Genomic DNA, 25,453 nt, shown 5'->3' on the forward strand with positions numbered 1-25,453 from the left:
GAGAAAAGCAAAGTCTTTTCGTTAGGCAAGTGCATAAAATGTCATCTATACACACAGAAATATCATGTTTGTCGCAGTTCCTCTAGCTTTCTCCCTCGAAAATACGAATGCGTAGAGCTGATGTCTCCATGTGGAACCAATTAGTGTTTCCAAGCACAAAATTAAATGTTCCCTGATAAAAAACATTCCAAACCACAAAGTGAGTATAATATCAGGAAAACACAAACACAGAGGCTGTAGCAATATCTGGGATTGAGTTAGCCAAAACACAACCGCATATTTCTCCTTTCATCCAGTAATATAAGGACAAAGTGGTGTGGACTTCGTAGGCAATGGACCGAGAAAATCCCAGTAAAAATGGTTTTGTAGAAAAGCAAATTCTTTTCGTTAGGCAAGTGCATAAAATGTCATCGATACAAAAAGAATTATCAGGTTTGTTTGTCGCAGTTCCTCCAGCTCTCTCCCTAGAAAATACGAATGTGTAGAGCTGGTGTCCCCATGATGAACAAACTAGTGTTTCAACGGTACAAAATTAAATGTTCCCTGATAAAAACATTCAAAACCATAAAGTCTGAGGATAATATCAGGAAAACACAAACACAGAGGCTGTAGCAATATCTGGGATTGAGTTATCCAAAGAACAACCGGATATTTCTGGTTTCCTCCAGTCATATCCGGACAAAATGGTGTGGAATTCTTATGCAAGGGACTGAGAAAATCAGAGTAAAAATGGTTTTGGAGAAAAGAAAAGTCTTTTCGTTAGCCAAGTGCATAAAATGTCATCGATACAAACAGAAATATCATGTTTGTTTGCCGCAGTTCCTCTAGCTTCCTCCCTAGAAATTACGAATGTGTAGCACTGGAGTCTCCATGTGGAACCAATTAGTGTTTCCCAGCACAAAATTAAATGTTCCCTGATAAAAAACATTCAAAACAATAAATTCCATTGATAATATCCAGAAAACACACACACAGAGGCATTCACAATATTTCGGATTGAGTTAGCCAAAACTCAACCGGATATTTCTGGTTTCATCCAGCCATATCCGGAAAAACTGGTGTGGAATTCGTAGGCAATGCACCGAGAAAATCCCAGTAAAAATGGTTTTGGAGAAAAGCAAAGTCTTTTCGTTAGGCAAGTGCATAAAATGTCATCGATACAAACAGAAATATCATGTTTGTCGCAGTTCCTCTAGCTTTCTCCCTAGAAAATACGAATGCGTAGAGCTGATGTCTCCATGTGGAACCAATTAGTGTTTCCAAGCACAAAATTAAATATTCCCTAATAAAAAATATTCAAAACCATAAAGTCTGAGGATAATATCAGGAAAACACAAACACAGAGGCTGTAGCAATATCTGGGATTGAGTTAGCCAAAACACAACCGCATATTTCTCCTTTCATCCAGTCATATCCGGACAAAGTGGTGTGGAATTCGTAGGCAATGGACCGAGAAAATCCCAGTAAAAATGGTTTTGGAGAGAAGCAAATTCTTTTCGTTAGGCAAGTGCATAAAATGTCATCGATACAAAAAGAGATATCAGGTGTGTTTGTCGCAGTTCCTCCAGCTCTCTCCCTAGAAAATACGAATGTGTAGAGCTGGTGTCCCCATGATGAACAAACTAGTGTTTCAACGGTACAAAATTAAATGTTCCCTGATAAAAACATTCAAAACCATAAAGTCTGAGGATAATATCAGGAAAACAAAAACACAGAGGCTGTAGAAATATCTGGGATTGAGTTAGCCAAAGCACAACCGGATATTTCTGGTTTCATCCAGTCATATCCGGACAAAATGGTGTGGAATTCTTATGCAATGGACTAAAAAATCAGAGTAAAAATGGTGTTGGAGAAAAGCAAAGTCTTTTCGTTAGGCAAGTGCATAAAATGTCATCGATACAAACAGAAATATCATGTTTGGTTGCTGCAGTTCCTCTAGCTTCCTCCCTAGAAATTACGAATGTGTAGCACTGGAGTCTCCATGTAGAACCAATTTGTGTTTCCCAGCACAACATTAAATGTTCCCTGATAAAAAACATTCAAAACAATAAATTCCATTGATAATATCCAGAAAACACACACACAGAGGCATTCACAATATTTCGGATTGAGTTAGCCAAAACTCAACCGGATATTTCTGGTTTCATCCAGCCATATCCGGAAAAACTGGTGTGGAATTCGTAGGCAATGCACCGAGAAAATCCCAGTAAAAATGGTTTTGGAGAAAAGCAAAGTCTTTTCGTTAGGCAAGTGCATAAAATGTCATCGATACAAACAGAAATATCATGTTTGTCGCAGTTCCTCTATCTTTCTCCCTAGAAAATACGAATGCGTAGAGCTGATGTCTCCATGGGGAACCAATTAGTGTTTCCAAGCACAAAATTAAATGTTCCCTGGTAAAAAACATTCAAAACCATAAAGTGAGGATAATATCAGGAAAACACAAACACAGAGGCTGTAGAAATATCTGGGATTGAGTTAGCCAAAACACAACCGGGTATTTCTCCTTTCATGCAGTCATATTGGGACAAAGTGGTGTGGAATTCGTAGGCAATGGACCGAGAAAATCCCAGTAAAAATGGTTTTGTAGAAAAGCAAATTCTTTTCGTTAGGCAAGTGCATAAAATGTCATCGATACAAAAAGAATTATCAGGTTTGTTTGTCGCAGTTCCTCCAGCTCTCTCCCTAGAAAATACGAATGTGTAGAGCTGGTGTCCCCATGATGAACAAACTAGTGTTTCAACGGTACAAAATTAAATGTTCCCTGATAAAAACATTCAAAACCATAAAGTCTGAGGATAATATCAGGAAAACACAAACACAGAGGCTGTAGCAATATCTGGGATTGAGTTAGCCAAAGAACAACCGGATATTTCTGGTTTCATCCAGTCATATCCGGACAAAATGGTGTGGAATTCTTATGCAAGGGACTGAGAAAATCAGAGGAAAAATGGTTTTGGAGAAAAGCAAAGTCTTTTCGTTAGGCAAGTGCATAAAATGTCATCGATACAAACAGAAATATCATGTTTGGTTGCCGCAGTTCCTCTAGCTTCCTCCCTAGAAATTACGAATGTGTAGCACTGGAGTCTCCATGTGGAACCAATTAGTGTTTCCCAGCACAAAATTAAATGTTCCCTGATAAAAAACATTCAAAACAATAAATTCCATTGATAATATCCAGAAAACACACACACAGAGGCATTCACAATATTTCGATTGAGTTAGCCAAAACTCAACCGGATATTTCTGGTTTCATCCAGCCATATCCGGAAAAACTGGTGTGGAATTCGTAGGCAATGGACCGAGAAAATCCCAGTAAAAATGGTTTTGGAGAAAAGCAAAGTCTTTTCGTTAGGCAAGTGCATAAAATGTCATCGATACAAACAGAAATATCATGTTTGTCGCAGTTCCTCTAGCTTTCTCCCTAGAAAATACGAATGTGTAGAGCTGGTGTCCCCATGATGAACAAACTAGTGTTTCAACGGTACAAAATTAAATGTTCCCTGATAAAAACATTCAAAACAATAAATTCCATCGATAATATCCAGAAAACACACACACAGAGGCTTTCACAATATTTCGGATTGAGTTAGCCAAAGCACAACCGGATATTTCTGGTTTCCTCCAGTCATATCCGGACAAAATGGTGTGGAATTCTTATGCAATGGACTGAGAAAATCAGAGGAAAACTGGTTTTGGAGAAAAGCAAAGTCTTTTCGTTAGGCAAGTGCATAAAATGTCATCGATACAAACAGAAATATCATGTTTGTTTGCCGCAGTTCCTCTAGCTTCCGCCCTAGAAATAACGAATGTGTAGTACTGGAGTCTCCATGTAGAACCAATTTGTGTTTCCCAGCACAACATTAAATGTTCCCTGATAAAAAAACATTCAAAACAATAAATTCCATTGATAATATCCAGAAAACACAAACACAGAGGCATTCCCAATATTTTGGATTGAGTTAGCCAAAACTCAACTGGATATTTCTGGTTTCATCCAGCCATATCCGGAAAAACTGTTGTGGAATTCGTAGGCAATGGACCGAGAAAATCCCAGTAAAAATGGATTTGGAGAAAAGCAAAGTCTTTACGTTAGGCAAGTGCATAAAATGTCATCTATACAAACAGAAATATCATGTTTGTTTGTCGCAGTTCCTCTAGCTTTCTCCCTAGAAAATACGAATGCGTAGAGCTGATGTCTCCATGGGGAACAAATTAGTGTTTCCAAGCACAAAATTAAATGTTCCCTGATAAAAAACATTCAACACCATAATGTCTGAGGATAATATCAGGAAAACACAAACACAGAGGCTGTAGCAATATCTGGGATTGAGTTAGCCAAAACACAACCGGATATTTCTCCTTTCATCCAGTCATATCCGGACAAAGTGGTGTGGAATTCGTAGGCAATGGACCGAGAAAATCCCAGTAAAAATGGTTTTGGAGAAAAGCAAAGTCTTTTCGTTAGGCAAGTGCATAAAATGTCATCGATACAAAAAGAAATATCAGGTTTGTTTGTCGCAGTTCCTCCAGCTCTCTCCCTAGAAAATACGAATGTGTAGAGCTGGTGTCCCCATGATGAACAAACTAGTGTTTCAACGGTACAAAATTAAATGTTCCCTGATAAAAACATTCAAAACAATAAGTCCATCGATAATATGCAGAAAACACACACACAGAGGCTTTCACAATATTTCGGATTGAGTTAGCCAAAGCACAACCGGATATTTCTGGTTTCCTCCAGTCATATCCGGACAAAATGGTGTGGAATTCTTATGCAATGGACTGAGAAAATCAGAGGAAAACTGGTTTTGGAGAAAAGCAAAGTCTTTTCATTAGGCAAGTGCATAAAATGTCATCGATACAAACAGAAATATCATGTTTGTTTGCCGCAGTTCCTCTAGCTTCCGCCCTAGAAATTACGAATGTGTAGCACTGGAGTCTCCATGTAGAACCAATTTGTGTTTCCCAGCACAACATTAAATGTTCCCTGATAAAAAACATTCAAAACAATAAATTCCACTGATAATATCCAGAAAACACAAACACAGAGGCATTCTCAATATTTCGGATTGAGTTAGCCAAAACTCAACCGCATATTTCTGGTTTCATCCAGCCATATCCGGAAAAACTGGTGTGGAATCGTAGGCAATGGACCGAGAAAATCCCAGTAAAAATGGTTTTGGAGAAAAGCAAAGTCTTTTCGTTAGGCAAGTGCATAAAATGTCATCGATACAAACAGAAATATCATGTTTGTCGCAGTTCCTCTAGCTTTCTCCCTAGAAAATATGAATCCATAGAGCTGATGTCTCCATGGGGAACCAATTAGTGTTTCCAAGCACAATATTAAATGTTCCCTGATAAAAAACATTCAACACCATAAAGTCTGAGGATAATATCAGGAAAACACAAACACAGAGGCTCTAGCAATATCTGGGATTGAGTTAGCCAAAACACAACCGGATATTTCTCCTTTCATCCAGTCATATCCGGACAAAGTGGTGTGGAATTCGTAGGCAATGGACCGAGAAAATCCCAGTAAAAATGGTTTTGGAGAAAAGCAAAGTCTTTTCGTTAGGCAAGTGCATAAAATGTCATCGATACAAAAAGAAATATCAGGTTTGTTTGTCGCAGTTCCTCCAGCTCTCTCCCTAGAAAATACGAATGTGTAGAGCTGGTGTCCCCATGATGAACAAACTAGTGTTTCAATGGTACAAAATTAAATGTTCCCTGATAAAAAAACATTCAAAACAATAAAGTCCATCGATAATATCCAGAAAACACACACACAGAGGCTTTCACAATATTTCGGATTGAGTTAGCCAAAGCACAACCGGATATTTCTGGTTTCCTCCAGTCATATCCGGAGAAAATGGTGTGGAATTCTTATGCAATGGACTGAGAAAATCAGAGTAAAACTGGTTTTGGAGAAAAGCAAAGTCTTTTCGTTAGGCAAGTGCATAAAATGTCATCGATACAAACAGAAATATCATGTTTGTTTGCTGCAGTTCCTCTAGCTTCCTCCCTAGAAATTACAAATGTGTAGCACTGGAGTCTCCATGTAGAACCAATTTGTGTTTCCCAGCACAACATTAAATGTTCCCTGAAAAAAAAAATTCAAAACAATAAATTCCATTGATAATATCCAGAAAACACAAACACAGAGGCATTCCCAATATTTCGGATTGAGTTAGCCAAAACTCAACCGGATATTTCTGGTTTCATCCAGCCATATCCGGAAAAACTGGTGTGGAATTCGTAGGCAATGGACCGAGAAAATCCCAGTAAAAATGGATTTGGAGAAAAGCAAAGTCTTTTCGTTAGGCAAGTGCATAAAATGTCATTGATACAAACAGAAATATCATGTTTGTTTGGCGCAGTTCCTCTAGCTTTCTCCCTCGAAAATACGAATGCGTAGAGCTGATGTCTCCATGTGGAACCAATTAGTGTTTCCAAGCACAAAATTAAATGTTCCCTGATAAAAAACATTCAAAACCATAAAGTCTGAGGATAATATCAGGAAAACAAAAACACAGAGGCTGTAGCAATATCTGGGATTGAGTTAGCCAAAACACAACCGGATATTTCTCCTTTCATCCAGTCATATCCGGACAAAGTGGTGTGGAATTCGTAGGCAATGGACCGAGAAAATCCCAGTAAAAATGGTTTTGGAGAAAAGCAAATTCTTTTCGTTAGGCAAGTGCATAAAATGTCATCGATACAAAAAGAAATATCAGGTTTGTTTGTCGCAGTTCCTCCAGCTCTCTCCCTAGAAAATACGAATGTGTAGAGCTGGTGTCCCCATGATGAACAAACTAGTGTTTCAACGGTACAAAATTAAATGTTCCCTGATTAAAACATTCAAAACAATAAAGTCCATCGATAATATGCAGAAAACACACACACAGAGGCTTTCACAATATTTCGGATTGAGTTAGCCAAAGCACAACCGCATATTTCTCCTTTCATCCAGTCATATCCGGACAAAATGGTGTGGAATTCTTATGCAATGGACTGAGAAAATCAGAGTAAAAATTGTTTTGGAGAAAAGCAAATTCTTTTCGTTAGGCAAGTGCATAAAATGTCATCGATACAAACAGAAATATCATGTTTGTTTGCCGCAGTTCCTCTAGCTTCCGCCCTAGAAATTACGAATGTGTAGCACTGGAGTCTCCATGTAGAACCAATTTGTGTTTCCCAGCACAACATTAAATGTTCCCTGATAAAAAACATTCAAAACAATAAATTCCATTGATAATATCCAGAAAACACAAACACAGAGGCATTCTCAATATTTCGGATTGAGTTAGCCAAAACTCAACCGGATATTTCTGGTTTCATCAAGCCATATCCGGAAAAATTGGTGTGGAATTCGTAGGTAATGGACCGAGAAAATCCCAGTAAAAATGGTTTTGGAGAAAAGCAAAGTCTTTTCGTTAGGCAAGTGCATAAAATGTCATCTATACAAACAGAAATATCATGTTTGTTTGTCGCAGTTCCTCTAGCTTTCTCCCTAGAAAATATGAATGCGTAGAGCTGATGTCTCCATGGGGAACCAATTAGTGTTTCCAAGCACAAAATTAAATGTTCCCTGATAAAAAACATTCAAAACCATAAAGTCTGAGGATAATATCAGGAAAACACAAACACAGAGGCTCTAGCAATATCTGGGATTGAGTTAGCCAAAACACAACCGGATATTTCTCCTTTCATCCAGTCATATCCGGACAAAGTGGTGTGGAATTCGTAGGCAATGGACCGAGAAAATCCCAGTAAAAATGGTTTTGGAGAAAAGCAAATTCTTTTTGTTAGGCAAGTGCATAAAATGTCATCGATACAAACAAATATCAGGTTTGTTTGTCGCAGTTCCTCCAGCTCTCTCCCTAGAAAATACGAATGTGTAGAGCTGGTGTCCCCATGATGAACAAACTAGTGTTTCAACGGTACAAAATTAAATGTTCCCTGATAAAAACATTCAAAACAATAAATTCCATCGATAATATCCAGAAAACACACACACAGAGGCTTTCACAATATTTCGGATTGAGTTAGCCAAAGCACAACCGGATATTTCTGGTTTCCTCCAGTCATATCCGGACAAAATGGTGTGGAATTCTTATGCAATGGACTGAGAAAATCAGAGGAAAACTGGTTTTGGAGAAAAGCAAAGTCTTTTCGTTAGGCAAGTGCATAAAATGTCATCGATACAAACAGAAATATCATGTTTGGTTGCTGCAGTTCCTCTAGCTTCCGCCCTAGAAATAACGAATGTGTAGTACTGGAGTCTCCATGTAGAACCAATTTGTGTTTCCCAGCACAACATTAAATGTTCCCTGATAAAAAAACATTCAAAACAATAAATTCCATTGATAATATCCAGAAAACACAAACACAGAGGCATTCTCAATATTTCGGATTGAGTTAGCCAAAACTCAACCGCATATTTCTGGATTCATCCAGCCATATCCGGAAAAACTGGTGTGGAATCCTAGGCAATGGACCGAGAAAATCCCAGTAAAAATGGTTTTGGAGAAAAGCAAAGTCTTTTCGTTAGGCAAGTGCATAAAATGTCATCTATACAAACAGAAATATCATGTTTGTCAAAGTTCCTCTAGCTTTCTCCCTCGAAAATACGAATCCATAGAGCTGATGTCTCCATGGGGAACCAATTAGTGTTTCCAAGCAGAATATTAAATGTTCCCTGATAAAAAACATTCAACACCATAAAGTCTGAGGATAATATCAGGAAAACACAAACACAGAGGCTGTAGCAATATCTGGGATTGAGTTAGCCAAAACACAACCGGATATTTCTCCTTTCATCCAGTCATATCCGGACAAAGTGGTGTGGAATTCGTAGGCAATGGACCGAGAAAATCCCAGTAAAAATGGTTTTGGAGAAAAGCAAAGTCTTTTCGTTAGGCAAGTGCATAAAATGTCATCGATACAAAAAGAAATATCAGGTTTGTTTGTCACAGTTCCTCCAGCTCTCTCCCTAGAAAATACGAATGTGTAGAGCTGGTGTCCCCATGATGAACAAACTAGTGTTTCAATGGTACAAAATTAAATGTTCCCTGATAAAAAAACATTCAAAACAATCAAGTCCATCGATAATTTCCAGAAAACACACACACAGAGGCTGTAGCAATATTTCGGATTGAGTTAGCCAAAGCACAACCGCATATTTCTCCTTTCATCCAGTCATATCCGGACAAAATGGTCTGGAATTCTTATGCAATGGACTGAGAAAATCAGAGTAAAAATTGTTTTGGAGAAAAGCAAATTCTTTTCGTTAGGCAAGTGCATAAAATGTCATCGATACAAACAGAAATATCATGTTTGTTTGCCGCAGTTCCTCTAGCTTCCTCCCTAGAAATTACAAAAGTGTAGCACTGGAGTCTCCATGTAGAACCAATTTGTGTTTCCCAGCACAACATTAAATGTTCCCTGATAAAAAACATTCAAAACAATAAATTCCATTGATAATATCCAGAAAACACAAACACAGAGGCATTCCCAATATTTCGGATTGAGTTTGCCAAAACTCAACCGGATATTTCTGGTTTCATCCAGCCATATCCGGAAAAACTGGTGTGGAATTCGTAGGCAATGGACCGAGAAAATCCCAGTAAAAATGGTTTTGGAGAAAAGCAAAGTCTTTTCGTTAGGCAAGTGCATAAAATGTCATCTATACAAACAGAAATATCATGTTTGTTTGTCGCAGTTCCTCTAGCTTTCTCCCTCGAAAATACAAATGCGTAGAGCTGATGTCTCCATGTGGAACCAACTAGTGTTTCCAAGCACAAAATTAAATGTTCCCTAATAAAAAACATTCAAAACCATAAAGTCCATCGATAATATCCAGAAAACACACACACAGAGGCTTTCACAATATTTCGGATTGAGTTAGCCAAAGCACAACCGGATATTTCTGGTTTCCTCCAGTCATATCCGGACAAAATGGTGTGGAATTCTTATGCAATGGACTGAGAAAATCAGAGTAAAAATGGTTTTGGAGAAAAGCAAAGTCTTTTCGTTAGGCCAGTGCATAAAATGTCATCGATACAAACAGAAGTATCATGTTTGTTTGCCGCAGTTCCTCTAGCTTCCACCCTAGAAATTACGAATGTGTAGTACTGGAGTCTCCATGTAGAACCAATTTGTGTTTCCCAGCACAACATTAAATGTTCCCTGATAAAAAACATTCAAAACAATAAATTCCATTGATAATATCCAGAAAACACACACACAGAGGCATTCCCAATATTTCGGATTGAGTTAGCCAAAACTCAACCGGATATTTCTGGTTTCATCCAGCCATATCCGGAAAAACTGGTGTGGAATTCAAAGGCAATGGACCCAGAAAATCCCAGTAAAAATGTTTTTGGAAAAAAGCAAAGTCTTTTCGTTAGGCAAGTGCATAAAATGTCATTGATACAAACAGAAATATCATGTTTGTTTGTCGCAGTTCCTCTAGCTTTCTCCATAGAAAATACGAATGCGTAGAGCTGATGTCTCCATGTGGAACCAATTAGTGTTTCCAAGCACAAAATTAAATGTTCCCTGATAAAAAACATTCAACACCATAAAGTCTGAGGATAATATCAGGAAAACACAAACACAGAGGCTCTAGCAATATCTGGGATTGAGTTAGCCAAAACACAACCGGATATTTCTCCTTTCATCCAGTCATATCCGGACAAAGTGGTGTGGAATCCGAAGGCAATGGACCGAGAAAATCCCAGTAAAAATGGTTTTGGAGAAAAGCAAATTCTTTTCGTTAGGCAAGTGCATAAAATGTCATCGATACAAAAAGAAATATCAGGTGTGTTTGTCGCAGTTCCTCCAGCTCTCTCCCTAGAAAATACGAATGTGTAGAGCTGGTGTCCCCATGATGAACAAACTAGTGTTTCAACGGTACAAAATTAAATGTTCCCTGATAAAAACCTTCAAAACAATAAAGTCCATCGATAATATGCAGAAAACACACACACAGAGGCTTTCACAATATTTCGGATTGAGTTAGCCAAAGCACAACCGGATATTTCTGGTTTCCTCCAGTCATATCCGGACAAAATGGTGTGGAATTCTTATGCAATGGACTGAGAAAATCAGAGGAAAACTGGTTTTGGAGAAAAGCAAATTCTTTTCGTTAGGCAAGTGCATAAAATGTCATCGATACAAACAGAAATATCATGTTTGTTTGCCGAAGTTCCTCTAGCTTCCTCTCTAGAAATTACGAATGTGTAGCACTGGAGTCTCCATGTAGAACCAATTTGTGTTTCCCAGCACAACATTAAATGTTCCCTGATAAAAAACATTCAAAACAATAAATTCCATTGATAATATCCAGAAAACACAAACACAGAGGCATTCTCAATATTTCGGATTGAGTTAGCCAAAACTCAACCGGATATTTCTGGTTTCATCCAGCCATATCCGGAAAAACTGGTGTGGAATTCATAGGCAATGGACCGAGAAAATCCCAGTAAAAATGGTTTTGGAGAAAAGCAAAGTCTTTTCGTTAGGCAAGTGCATAAAATGTCATCTATACAAACAGAAATATCATGCTTGTTTGTCGCAGTTCCTCTAGCTTTCTCCCTAGAAAATACGAATCCATAGAGCTGATGTCTCCATGGGGAACCAATTAGTATTTCCAAGCACAATATTAAATGTTCCATGATAAAAAACATTCAACACCATAAAGTCTGAGGATAATATCAGGAAAACACAAACACAGAGGCAATATCTGGGATTGAGTTAGCCAAAACACAACCGGATATTTCTCCTTTCATCCAGTCATATCCGGACAAAGTGGTGTGGAATTCGTAGGCAATGGACCGAGAAAATCCCAGTAAAAATGGTTTTGGAGAAAAGCAAAGTCTTTTCGTTAGGCAAGTGCATAAAATGTCATCGATACAAACAGAAATATCATGTTTGTTTGCCGCAGTTCCTCTAGCTTCCTCCCTAGAAATTACAAATGTGTAGCACTGGAGTCTCCATGTAGAACCAATTTGTGTTTCCCAGCACAACATTAAATGTTCCCTGAAAAAAAAATCAAAACAATAAATTCCATTGATAATATCCAGAAAACCCAAACACAGAGGCATTCCCAATTTTTCGGATTGAGTTAGCCAAAACTCAACCGGATATTTCTGGTATCATCCAGCCATATCCGGAAAAACTGGTGTGGAATTCGTAGGCAATGGACCGAGAAAATCCCAGTAAAAATGGTTTTGGAGAAAAGCAAAGTCTTTTCGTTAGGCAAGTGCATAAAATGTCATCTATACAAACAGAAATATCATGTTTGTTTGTCGCAGTTCCTCTAGCTTTCTCCCTCGAAAATACGAATGCGTAGAGCTGATGTCTCCATGTGGAACCAATTAGTGTTTCCAAGCACAATATTAAATGTTCCCTGATAAAAACATTCAAAACAATAAAGTCCATCGATAATATCCAGAAAACACACACACAGAGGCTTTCACAATATTTCGGATTGAGGTAGCCAAAGCACAACCGGATATTTCTGGTTTCCTCCAGTCATATCCGTACAAAATGGTGTGGAATTCTTATGCAATGGACTGAGAAAATCAGAGTAAAAATGGTTTTGGAGAAAAGCAAAGTCTTTTCGTTAGGCAAGTGCATAAAATGTCATCGATACAAACAGAAATATCATGTTTGTTTGCCGCAGTTCCTCTAGCTTCCTCCCTAGAAATTACGAATGTGTAGCACTGGAGTCTCCATGTAGAACCAATTTGTGTTTCCCAGCACAACATTAAATGTTCCCTGATAAAAAACATTCAAAACAATAAATTCCATTGATAATATCCAGAAAACACAAACACAGAGGCATTCCCAATATTTTGGATTGAGTTAGCCAAAACTCAACCGGATATTTCTGGTTTCATCCAGCCATATCCGGAAAAACTGGTGTGGAATTCGTAGGCAATGGACCGAGAAAATCCCAGTAAAAATGGATTTGGAGAAAAGCAAAGTCTTTACATTAGGCAAGTGCATAAAATGTCATCGATACAAAAAGAAATATCAGGTTTGTTTGTCGCAGTTCCTCCAGCTCTCTCCCTAGAAAATACGAATGTGTAGAGCTGGTGTCCCCATGATGAACAAACTAGTGTTTCAACGGTACAAAATTAAATTTTCCCTGATAAAAGCATTCAAAACAATAAAGTCCATCCATAATATCCAGAAAACACACACACAGAGGCTTTCACAATATTTCGGATTGAGTTAGCCAAAGCACAACCGGATATTTCTGGTTTCCTCCAGTCATATCCGGACAAAATGGTGTGGAATTCTTATGCAATGGACTGAGAAAATCAGAGGAAAACTGGTTTTGGAGAAAAGCAAAGTCTTTTCGTTAGGCAAGTGCATAAAATGTCATCGATACAAACAGAAATTTCATGTTTGTTTGCCGAAGTTCCTCTAGCTTCCTCCCTAGAAATTACGAATGTGTAGCACTGGAGTCTCCATGTAGAACCAATTTGTGTTTCCCAGCACAACATTAAATGTTCCCTGATAAAAAACATTCAAAACAATAAATTCCATTGATAATATCCAGAAAACACAAACACAGAGTCATTCACAATATTTCGGATGGAGTTAGCCAAAACACAACCGGATATTTCTGGTTTCATCCAGCCATATCCGGAAAAACTGGTAATGGACCGAGAAAATCCCAGTAAAAATGGTTTTGGAGAAAAGCAAAGTCTTTTCGTTAGGCAAGTGCATAAAATGTCATCGATACAAACAGAAATATCATGTTTGTTTGTCGCAGTTCCTCTAGCTTTAACCCACGAAAATACAAATGCGTAGAGCTGATGTCTCCATGTGGAACCAATTAGTGTTTCCAAGCACAAAATTAAATGTTCCCTGATAAAAAACATTCAAAACCATAAATCTGAGGATAATATCAGGAAAACACAAACACAGAGGCTGTAGCAATATCTGGGATTGAGTTAGCCAAAACACAACCGCATATTTCTCCTTTCATCCAGTCATATCCGGACAATGTGGTGTGGAACTGGTATGTACTGGACTCAGATAATCACTCTCAAACTCCTTTTGGGGGAAAACAAACTCATTTTCTTGCTCAAGTGGATAAAATGTGATGCTTACAAATATAAATATCATGTATGTTGCAGCAATTGCTCTAGCTTTCTGAGTAGAACACATGAATATGTTGAGTTTGTGTCTCCATGTGGAACTAATTAGTGTTTCCCAGCACAAAAGAAAATATTCCCTGCTTAAATTCATTCAAAACCTTAAGTCCTTTGAGAATATCTAGAAACCACAAACAAAGAGTCTGTAGGAAGATATGGGATTGAGTTTTTCACAACACAAGTGGATATTTCTGGATTCATCCAGTCATATCCGGACAAAGTGTGTAGAACTAGTATGCCATGGACTCTGATAATCACGGTCAAACTGGTTTTGGAGTAAAGCCAACGCATTTTCTTGTTCAAGTAGATAAAAAAGTGATGTTTCCAAATATAAAGATCATGTTTGTTTGCAGGAATCGCTCTAGCTTTCTGCTTAGAAAACAGGAATGTGTTGAGTTTGTGTCTCCATGTGAAATTAATTAGTGTTTCCCAGCACAAAAGAAAATATTCCCTGCTTAAATGCATTCAAAACCATAAAGGCCATTGATAATATCAAGAAAACACAAAGCAGGGCCTTCAGCACTCCCTGGGATTGAGTTAGTCAAAACACAAGAGGATATTTCTGGTTTCATCCAGTCATACCCGGACAAAGTGTTGTGGAGCTAGTATGCAATGGACTCAGATAATCACCGTCAAACTGGTTTTGGAGTAAACACAACTCATTTTCTTGTTCAAGTGGATAAAAAGGCATGTTTACAAATATAAATATCATGTTTTTTACATCAATTGCTCTAGCTTTCTGCATAGAATGCAGGAATCTGTTGTATTTGTGTCTCCATGGGGAACTAATTAGAGTTTTCCAGCACAAAAGAAAATATCCCCTGCTTAAATGCATTCAAAACCATAAATTCCATTGATAATATCAAGAAAACACAAAGCAGAGCCTGTAGCCCCATTTTGGATAGAGTTAGCCATAACACAAGAGGATATTTCTGGTTTCATGCAGTCATATCCGAAAAAAGTGTTGTGGAACTGGTATGCACTGGACTCAGATAATCACCGTCAAACTGGTTTGGGGGGAAAACAAACTCATTTTCTTGGTCACGTAGATTAAAAGTCATGTTTAGAAATATAAATATCATGTTTGTTTGCAGAAATTGCTCTAGCTTTCTGCCTAGAAAGCAGGAATGTATTGAGTTTCTGTCTCCATGTGGAAATAATGAGTGTTTTGCAGCACAAAAGAAAATATCCCCTGCTTAAATGCATTCCAAACCATAAAGTCCATGGATAATATCAAGAAACCACAAAGCAGAGCCTGTAGCAAGACCTGGGGTTGAGTTAACCATAACACAAGAGGATATTTCTGATTTGATCCAGTCATATCCGGACAAAGTGTTGTGGAGCTGGTATGCACTGGACTCAGATAATCACCGTCAAAGTGGTTTTGGAGTAAAGCAAACTCATTTTCTTGGTCACGTGGATAAAAGCCATGGTTACAAATATAAATATCATATTTGTTTGCAGCAATTGCTCGAGCTTTCTTCCTAGAAAACAGGAATGTTTTGAGTTCGTGTCTCCATGTGGAAGTCATTAGTGTTTCCCAGCACAAAAGAAAATAGTCCCTGCTTACATTCATTCAAAACCATAAAGTCCGTGGATAATATCAAGAAACCACAAACATAGAGTCTGTAGCAAGGTGGATTGAGTTAGCCATAACACAAGAGGATATTTCTGGTTTCATCCAGTCATATCCGGACAAAATGTTCTCGAACTGGTATGCACTGGACTGAGATAATCACCGTCAAACAGGTTTTGGAGTAAACCAAACCCATTTTCTTGGTCAAGTGGATAAAAAGTCATGTTTCCAAATATAAATATCATGTTTGTTTGCAGGAATTGCTCTAGCGTTCTGCCTAGCAGACAAGAATGTGTCGAGTTTGTGTCTCCATGTGGAACTAATTAGTTTTTCCCAGCACAATAGAACATACTCCCTGCTTAAATGCATTCAAAACCATAAAGTCATTGTTAATATCAAGAAAACACAAAACAGGGCCTTTAGCAAGATCTAGGATTGAGTTAGTCACAACACAAGAGGATACTTCTGGATTCATCCTGTCATATCCGGACAAACTGTTGTGGAACTGGTATGCACTAGAATCAGATAATCACCGTCAAACAGGTTTTGGCGTAAACCACACCCATTTTCTGGGTCAAGTGGATAAAAAGTGATGTTTACAAATATAAATATCATGTTTGGTTGTAGCAATTGCTCTAGCTTTCTGCTTAGAAAACACAAATGTGTTGAGTTTGTGTCTCCATGTGGAAGTAATTAGTGTTTCCCAGCACAAAAGAAAATAGTCCCTGCTTACATTCATTCAAAACCATAAAGTCCATGGATAATATCAAGAAAACACAAAACAGGGCCTGTAGCAAGATCTGGGATTGAGTTAGTCACAACACAAGAGGATATTTCTGGATTCATCCAGTCATATCCGGACAAAGTGTTGTGGAACTGGTATGTACTGGACTCAGATAATCACTCTCAAACTCATTTTGGGGAAAAACAAACTCATTTTCTTGCTCAAGTGGATAAAATGTGATGTTTGCAAATATAAATATCATGTTTGTTTGCAGCAATTGCTCTAGCTTTCTGACTAGAACACATGAATATGTTGAGTTTGTGTCTCCATGTGGAACTAATTAGTGTTTCCCAGCACAAAAGAAAATATTCCCTGCTTAAATTCATTCAAAACCTTAAGTCCTTTGATAATATCTAGAAACCACAAACAAAGAGTCTGTAGGAAGATATGGGATTGAGTTTTTCACAACACAAGTGGATATTTCTGGATTCATCCAGTCATATCCGGACAAAGTGTGTAGAACTAGTATGCCATGGACTCTGATAATCACGGTCAAACTGGTTTTGGAGTAAAGCCAACGCATTTTCTTGTTCAAGTAGATAAAAAAGTGATGTTTCCAAATATAAAAATCATGTTTGTTTGCAGGAATCGCTCTAGCTTTCTGCCTAGAAAACAGGAATGTGTTGAGTTTGTGTCTCCATGTGAAATTAATTAGTGTTTCCCAGCACAAAAGAAAATATTCCCTGCTTAAATGCATTCAAAACCATAAAGGCCATTGATAATATCAAGAAAACACAAAGCAGGGCCTTCAGCACTCCCTGGGATTGAGTTAGTCAAAACACAAGAGGATATTTCTGGTTTCATCCAGTCATACCCGGACAAAGTGTTGTGGAGCTAGTATGCAATGGACTCAGATAATCACCGTCAAACTGGTTTTGGAGTAAACGCAACTCATTTTCTTGTTCAAGTGGATAAAAAGGCATGTTTACAAATATAAATATCATGTTTTTTGCATCAATTGCTCTAGCTTTCTGCATAGAATGCAGGAATCTGTTGTATTTGTGTCTCCATGGGGAACTAATTAGAGTTTTCCAGCACAAAAGAAAATATCCCCTGCTTAAATGCATTCAAAACCATAAATTCCATTGATAATATCAAGAAAACACAAAGCAGAGCCTGTAGCCCCATTTTGGATAGAGTTAGCCATAACACAAGAGGACATTTCTGGTTTCATGCAGTCATATCCGAAAAAAGTGTTGTGGAACTGGTATGCACTGGACTCAGATAATCACCGTCAAACTGGTTTTGGGGGAAAACAAACTCATTTTCTTGGTCACGTAGATTAAAAGTCATGTTTAGAAATATAAATATCATGTTTGTTTGCAGAAATTGCTCTAGCTTTCTGCCTAGAAAGCAGGAATGTATTGAGTTTCTGTCTCCATGTGGAAATAATGAGTGTTTTGCAGCACAAAAGAAAATATCCCCTGCTTAAATGCATTCCAAACCATAAAGTCCATGGATAATATCAAGAAACCACAAAGCAGAGCCTGTAGCAAGACCTGGGGTTGAGTTAACCATAACACAAGAGGATATTTCTGATTTGATCCAGTCATATCCGGACAAAGTGTTGTGGAGCTGGTATGCACTGGACTCAGATAATCACCGTCAAAGTGGTTTTGGAGTAAAGCAAACTCATTTTCTTGGTCACGTGGATAAAAGCCATGGTTACAAATATAAATATCATATTTGTTTGCAGCAATTGCTCGAGCTTTCTTCCTAGAAAACAGGAATGTTTTGAGTTCGTGTCTTCATGTGGAAGTCATTAGTGTTTCCCAGCACAAAAGAAAATAGTCCCTGCTTACATTCATTCAAAACCATAAAGTCCATGGATAATATCAAGAAACCACAAACACAGAGTCTGTAGCAAGGTGGATTGAGTTAGCCATAACACAAGAGGATATTTCTGGTTTCATCCAGTCATATCCGGACAAAGTGTTGTCGAACTGGTATGCACTGGACTGAGATAATCACCGTCAAACAGGTTTTGGAGTAAACCAAATCCATTTTCTTGGTCAAGTGGATAAAAAGTCATGTTTCCAAATATAAATATCATGTTTGTTTGCAGGAATTGCTCTAGCGTTCTGCCTAGCAGACAAGAATGTGTCGAGTTTGTGTCTCCATGTGGAACTAATTAGTTTTTCCCAGCACAATAGAACATACTCCCTGCTTAAATGCATTCAAAACCATAAAGTCATTGTTAATATCAAGAAAACACAAAACAGGGCCTTTAGCAAGATCTAGGATTGAGTTAGTCACAACACAAGAGGATACTTCTGGATTCATCCTGTCATATCCGGACAAACTGATGTGGAACTGGTATGCACTAGAATCAGATAATCACCGTCAAACAGGTTTTGGCGTAAACCACACCCATTTTCTGGGTCAAGTGCATAAAAAGTGATGTTTACAAATATAAATATCATGTTTGGTTGTAGCAATTGCTCTAGCTTTCTGCTTAGAAAACACAAATGTGTTGAGTTTGTGTCTCCATGTGGAAGTAATTAGTGTTTCCCAGCACAAAAGAAAATAGTCCCTGCTTACATTCATTCAAAACCATAAAGTCCATGGATAATATCAAGAAAACACAAAACAGGGCCTGTAGCAAGATCTGGGATTGAGTTAGTCACAACACAAGAGGATATTTCTGGATTCATCCAGTCATATCCGGACAAAGTGTTGTGGAACTGGTATGTACTGGACTCAGATAATCACTCTCAAACTCATTTTGGGGAAAAACAAACTCATTTTCTTGCTCAAGTGGATAAAATGTGATGTTTGCAAATATAAATATCATGTTTGTTTGCAGCAATTGCTCTAGCTTTCTGACTAGAACACATGAATATGTTGAGTTTGTGTCTCCATGTGGAACTAATTAGTGTTTCCCAGCACAAAAGAAAATATTCCCTGCTTAAATTCATTCAAAACCTTAAGTCCTTTGATAATATCTAGAAACCACAAACAAAGAGTCTGTAGGAAGATATGGGATTGAGTTTTTCACAACACAAGTGGATATTTCTGGATTCATCCAGTCATATCCGGACAAAGTGTGTAGAACTAGTATGCCATGGACTCTGATAATCACGGTCAAACTGGTTTTGGAGTAAAGCCAACGCATTTTCTTGTTCAAGTAGATAAAAAAGTGATGTTTCCAAATATAAAAATCATGTTTGTTTGCAGGAATCGCTCTAGCTTTCTGCCTAGAAAACAGGAATGTGTTGAGTTTGTGTCTCCATGTGAAATTAATTAGTGTTTCCCAGCACAAAAGAAAATATTCCCTGCTTAAATGCATTCAAAACCATAAAGGCCATTGATAATATCAAGAAAACACAAAGCAGGGCCTTCAGCACTCCCTGGGATTGAGTTAGTCAAAACACAAGAGGATATTTCTGGTTTCATCCAGTCATACCCGGACAAAGTGTTGTGGAGCTAGTATGCAATGGACTCAGATAATCACCGTCAAACTGGTTTTGGAGTAAACGCAACTCATTTTCTTGTTCAAGTGGATAAAAAGGCATGTTTACAAATATAAATATCATGTTTTTTGCATCAATTGCTCTAGCTTTCTGCATAGAATGCAGGAATCTGTTGTATTTGTGTCTCCATGGGGAACTAATTAGAGTTTTCCAGCACAAAAGAAAATATCCCCTGCTTAAATGCATTCAAAACCATAAATTCCATTGATAATATCAAGAAAACACAAAGCAGAGCCTGTAGCCCCATTTTGGATAGAGTTAGCCATAACACAAGAGGACATTTCTGGTTTCATGCAGTCATATCCGAAAAAAGTGTTGTGGAACTGGTATGCACTGGACTCAGATAATCACCGTCAAACTGGTTTTGGGGGAAAACAAACTCATTTTCTTGGTCACGTAGATTAAAAGTCATGTTTAGAAATATAAATATCATGTTTGTTTGCAGAAATTGCTCTAGCTTTCTGCCTAGAAAGCAGGAATGTATTGAGTTTCTGTCTCCATGTGGAAATAATGAGTGTTTTGCAGCACAAAAGAAAATATCCCCTGCTTAAATGCATTCCAAACCATAAAGTCCATGGATAATATCAAGAAACCACAAAGCAGAGCCTGTAGCAAGACCTGGGGTTGAGTTAACCATAACACAAGAGGATATTTCTGATTTGATCCAGTCATATCCGGACAAAGTGTTGTGGAGCTGGTATGCACTGGACTCAGATAATCACCGTCAAAGTGGTTTTGGAGTAAAGCAAACTCATTTTCTTGGTCACGTGGATAAAAGCCATGGTTACAAATATAAATATCATATTTGTTTGCAGCAATTGCTCGAGCTTTCTTCCTAGAAAACAGGAATGTTTTGAGTTCGTGTCTTCATGTGGAAGTCATTAGTGTTTCCCAGCACAAAAGAAAATAGTCCCTGCTTACATTCATTCAAAACCATAAAGTCCATGGATAATATCAAGAAACCACAAACACAGAGTCTGTAGCAAGGTGGATTGAGTTAGCCATAACACAAGAGGATATTTCTGGTTTCATCCAGTCATATCCGGACAAAGTGTTGTCGAACTGGTATGCACTGGACTGAGATAATCACCGTCAAACAGGTTTTGGAGTAAACCAAATCCATTTTCTTGGTCAAGTGGATAAAAAGTCATGTTTCCAAATATAAATATCATGTTTGTTTGCAGGAATTGCTCTAGCGTTCTGCCTAGCAGACAAGAATGTGTCGAGTTTGTGTCTCCATGTGGAACTAATTAGTTTTTCCCAGCACAATAGAACATACTCCCTGCTTAAATGCATTCAAAACCATAAAGTCATTGTTAATATCAAGAAAACACAAAACAGGGCCTTTAGCAAGATCTAGGATTGAGTTAGTCACAACACAAGAGGATACTTCTGGATTCATCCTGTCATATCCGGACAAACTGATGTGGAACTGGTATGCACTAGAATCAGATAATCACCGTCAAACAGGTTTTGGCGTAAACCACACCCATTTTCTGGGTCAAGTGCATAAAAAGTGATGTTTACAAATATAAATATCATGTTTGGTTGTAGCAATTGCTCTAGCTTTCTGCTTAGAAAACACAAATGTGTTGAGTTTGTGTCTCCATGTGGAAGTAATTAGTGTTTCCCAGCACAAAAGAAAATAGTCCCTGCTTACATTCATTCAAAACCATAAAGTCCATGGATAATATCAAGAAAACACAAAACAGGGCCTGTAGCAAGATCTGGGATTGAGTTAGTCACAACACAAGAGGATATTTCTGGATTCATCCAGTCATATCCGGACAAAGTGTTGTGGAACTGGTATGTACTGGACTCAGATAATCACTCTCAAACTCATTTTGGGGAAAAACAAACTCATTTTCTTGCTCAAGTGGATAAAATGTGATGTTTGCAAATATAAATATCATGTTTGTTTGCAGCAATTGCTCTAGCTTTCTGACTAGAACACATGAATATGTTGAGTTTGTGTCTCCATGTGGAACTAATTAGTGTTTCCCAGCACAAAAGAAAATATTCCCTGCTTAAATTCATTCAAAACCTTAAGTCCTTTGATAATATCTAGAAACCACAAACAAAGAGTCTGTAGGAAGATATGGGATTGAGTTTTTCACAACACAAGTGGATATTTCTGGATTCATCCAGTCATATCCGGACAAAGTGTGTAGAACTAGTATGCCATGGACTCTGATAATCACGGTCAAACTGGTTTTGGAGTAAAGCCAACGCATTTTCTTGTTCAAGTAGATAAAATGTGATGTTTCCAAATATAAAGATCATGTTTGTTTGCAGGAATCGCTCTAGCTTTCTGCCTAGAAAACAGGAATGTGTTGAGTTTGTGTCTCCATGTGAAATTAATTAGTGTTTCCCAGCACAAAAGAAAATATTCCCTGCTTAAATGCATTCAAAACCATAAAGGCCATTGATAATATCAAGAAAACACAAAGCAGGGCCTTCAGCACTCCCTGGGATTGAGTTAGTCAAAACACAAGAGGATATTTCTGGTTTCATCCAGTCATACCCGGACAAAGTGTTGTGGAGCTAGTATGCAATGGACTCAGATAATCACCGTCAAACTGGTTTTGGAGTAAACGCAACTCATTTTCTTGTTCAAGTGGATAAAAAGGCATGTTTACAAATATAAATATCATGTTTTTTGCATCAATTGCTCTAGCTTTCTGCATAGAATGCAGGAATCTGTTGTATTTGTGTCTCCATGGGGAACTAATTAGAGTTTTCCAGCACAAAAGAAAATATCCCCTGCTTAAATGCATTCAAAACCATAAATTCCATTGATAATATCAAGAAAACACAAAGCAGAGCCTGTAGCCCCATTTTGGATAGAGTTAGCCATAACACAAGAGGACATTTCTGGTTTCATGCAGTCATATCCGAAAAAAGTGTTGTGGAACTGGTATGCACTGGACTCAGATAATCACCGTCAAACTGGTTTTGGGGGAAAACAAACTCATTTTCTTGGTCACGTAGATTAAAAGTCATGTTTAGAAATATAAATATCATGTTTGTTTGCAGAAATTGCTCTAGCTTTCTGCCTAGAAAGCAGGAATGTATTGAGTTTCTGTCTCCATGTGGAAATAATGAGTGTTTTGCAGCACAAAAGAAAATATCCCCTGCTTAAATGCATTCCAAACCATAAAGTCCATGGATAATATCAAGAAACCACAAAGCAGAGCCTGTAGCAAGACCTGGGGTTGAGTTAACCATAACACAAGAGGATATTTCTGATTTGATCCAGTCATATCCGGACAAAGTGTTGTGGAGCTGGTATGCACTGGACTCAGATAATCACCGTCAAAGTGGTTTTGGAGTAAAGCAAACTCATTTTCTTGGTCACGTGGATAAAAGCCATGGTTACAAATATAAATATCATATTTGTTTGCAGCAATTGCTCGAGCTTTCTTCCTAGAAAACAGGAATGTTTTGAGTTCGTGTCTTCATGTGGAAGTCATTAGTGTTTCCCAGCACAAAAGAAAATAGTCCCTGCTTACATTCATTCAAAACCATAAAGTCCATGGATAATATCAAGAAACCACAAACACAGAGTCTGTAGCAAGGTGGATTGAGTTAGCCATAACACAAGAGGATATTTCTGGTTTCATCCAGTCATATCCGGACAAAGTGTTGTCGAACTGGTATGCACTGGACTGAGATAATCACCGTCAAACAGGTTTTGGAGTAAACCAAACCCATTTTCTTGGTCAAGTGGATAAAAAGTCATGTTTCCAAATATAAATATCATGTTTGTTTGCAGGAATTGCTCTAGCGTTCTGCCTAGCAGACAAGAATGTGTCGAGTTTGTGTCTCCATGTGGAACTAATTAGTTTTTCCCAGCACAATAGAACATACTCCCTGCTTAAATGCATTCAAAACCATAAAGTCATTGTTAATATCAAGAAAACACAAAACAGGGCCTTTAGCAAGATCTAGGATTGAGTTAGTCACAACACAAGAGGATACTTCTGGATTCATCCTGTCATATCCGGACAAACTGTTGTGGAACTGGTATGCACTAGAATCAGATAATCACCGTCAAACAGGTTTTGGCGTAAACCACACCCATTTTCTGGGTCAAGTGCATAAAAAGTGATGTTTACAAATATAAATATCATGTTTGGTTGTAGCAATTGCTCTAGCTTTCTGCTTAGAAAACACAAATGTGTTGAGTTTGTGTCTCCATGTGGAAGTAATTAGTGTTTCCCAGCACAAAAGAAAATAGTCCCTGCTTACATTCATTCAAAACCATAAAGTCCATGGATAATATCAAGAAAACACAAAACAGGGCCTGTAGCAAGATCTGGGATTGAGTTAGTCACAACACAAGAGGATATTTCTGGATTCATCCAGTCATATCCGGACAAAGTGTTGTGGAACTGGTATGTACTGGACTCAGATAATCACTCTCAAACTCATTTTGGGGAAAAACAAACTCATTTTCTTGCTCAAGTGGATAAAATGTGATGTTTGCAAATATAAATATCATGTTTGTTTGCAGCAATTGCTCTAGCTTTCTGACTAGAACACATGAATATGTTGAGTTTGTGTCTCCATGTGGAACTAATTAGTGTTTCCCAGCACAAAAGAAAATATTCCCTGCTTAAATTCATTCAAAACCTTAAGTCCTTTGATAATATCTAGAAACCACAAACAAAGAGTCTGTAGGAAGATATGGGATTGAGTTTTTCACAACACAAGTGGATATTTCTGGATTCATCCAGTCATATCCGGACAAAGTGTGTAGAACTAGTATGCCATGGACTCTGATAATCACGGTCAAACTGGTTTTGGAGTAAAGCCAACGCATTTTCTTGTTCAAGTAGATAAAAAAGTGATGTTTCCAAATATAAAAATCATGTTTGTTTGCAGGAATCGCTCTAGCTTTCTGCCTAGAAAACAGGAATGTGTTGAGTTTGTGTCTCCATGTGAAATTAATTAGTGTTTCCCAGCACAAAAGAAAATATTCCCTGCTTAAATGCATTCAAAACCATAAAGGCCATTGATAATATCAAGAAAACACAAAGCAGGGCCTTCAGCACTCCCTGGGATTGAGTTAGTCAAAACACAAGAGGATATTTCTGGTTTCATCCAGTCATACCCGGACAAAGTGTTGTGGAGCTAGTATGCAATGGACTCAGATAATCACCGTCAAACTGGTTTTGGAGTAAACACAACTCATTTTCTTGTTCAAGTGGATAAAAAGGCATGTTTACAAATATAAATATCATGTTTTTTACATCAATTGCTCTAGCTTTCTGCATAGAATGCAGGAATCTGTTGTATTTGTGTCTCCATGGGGAACTAATTAGAGTTTTCCAGCACAAAAGAAAATATCCCCTGCTTAAATGCATTCAAAACCATAAATTCCATTGATAATATCAAGAAAACACAAAGCAGAGCCTGTAGCCCCATTTTGGATAGAGTT

Source organism: Lepus europaeus, chromosome 6 (genome assembly GCF_033115175.1).
Source record: "Lepus europaeus isolate LE1 chromosome 6, mLepTim1.pri, whole genome shotgun sequence".
NCBI lineage: Eukaryota > Metazoa > Chordata > Mammalia > Lagomorpha > Leporidae > Lepus > Lepus europaeus.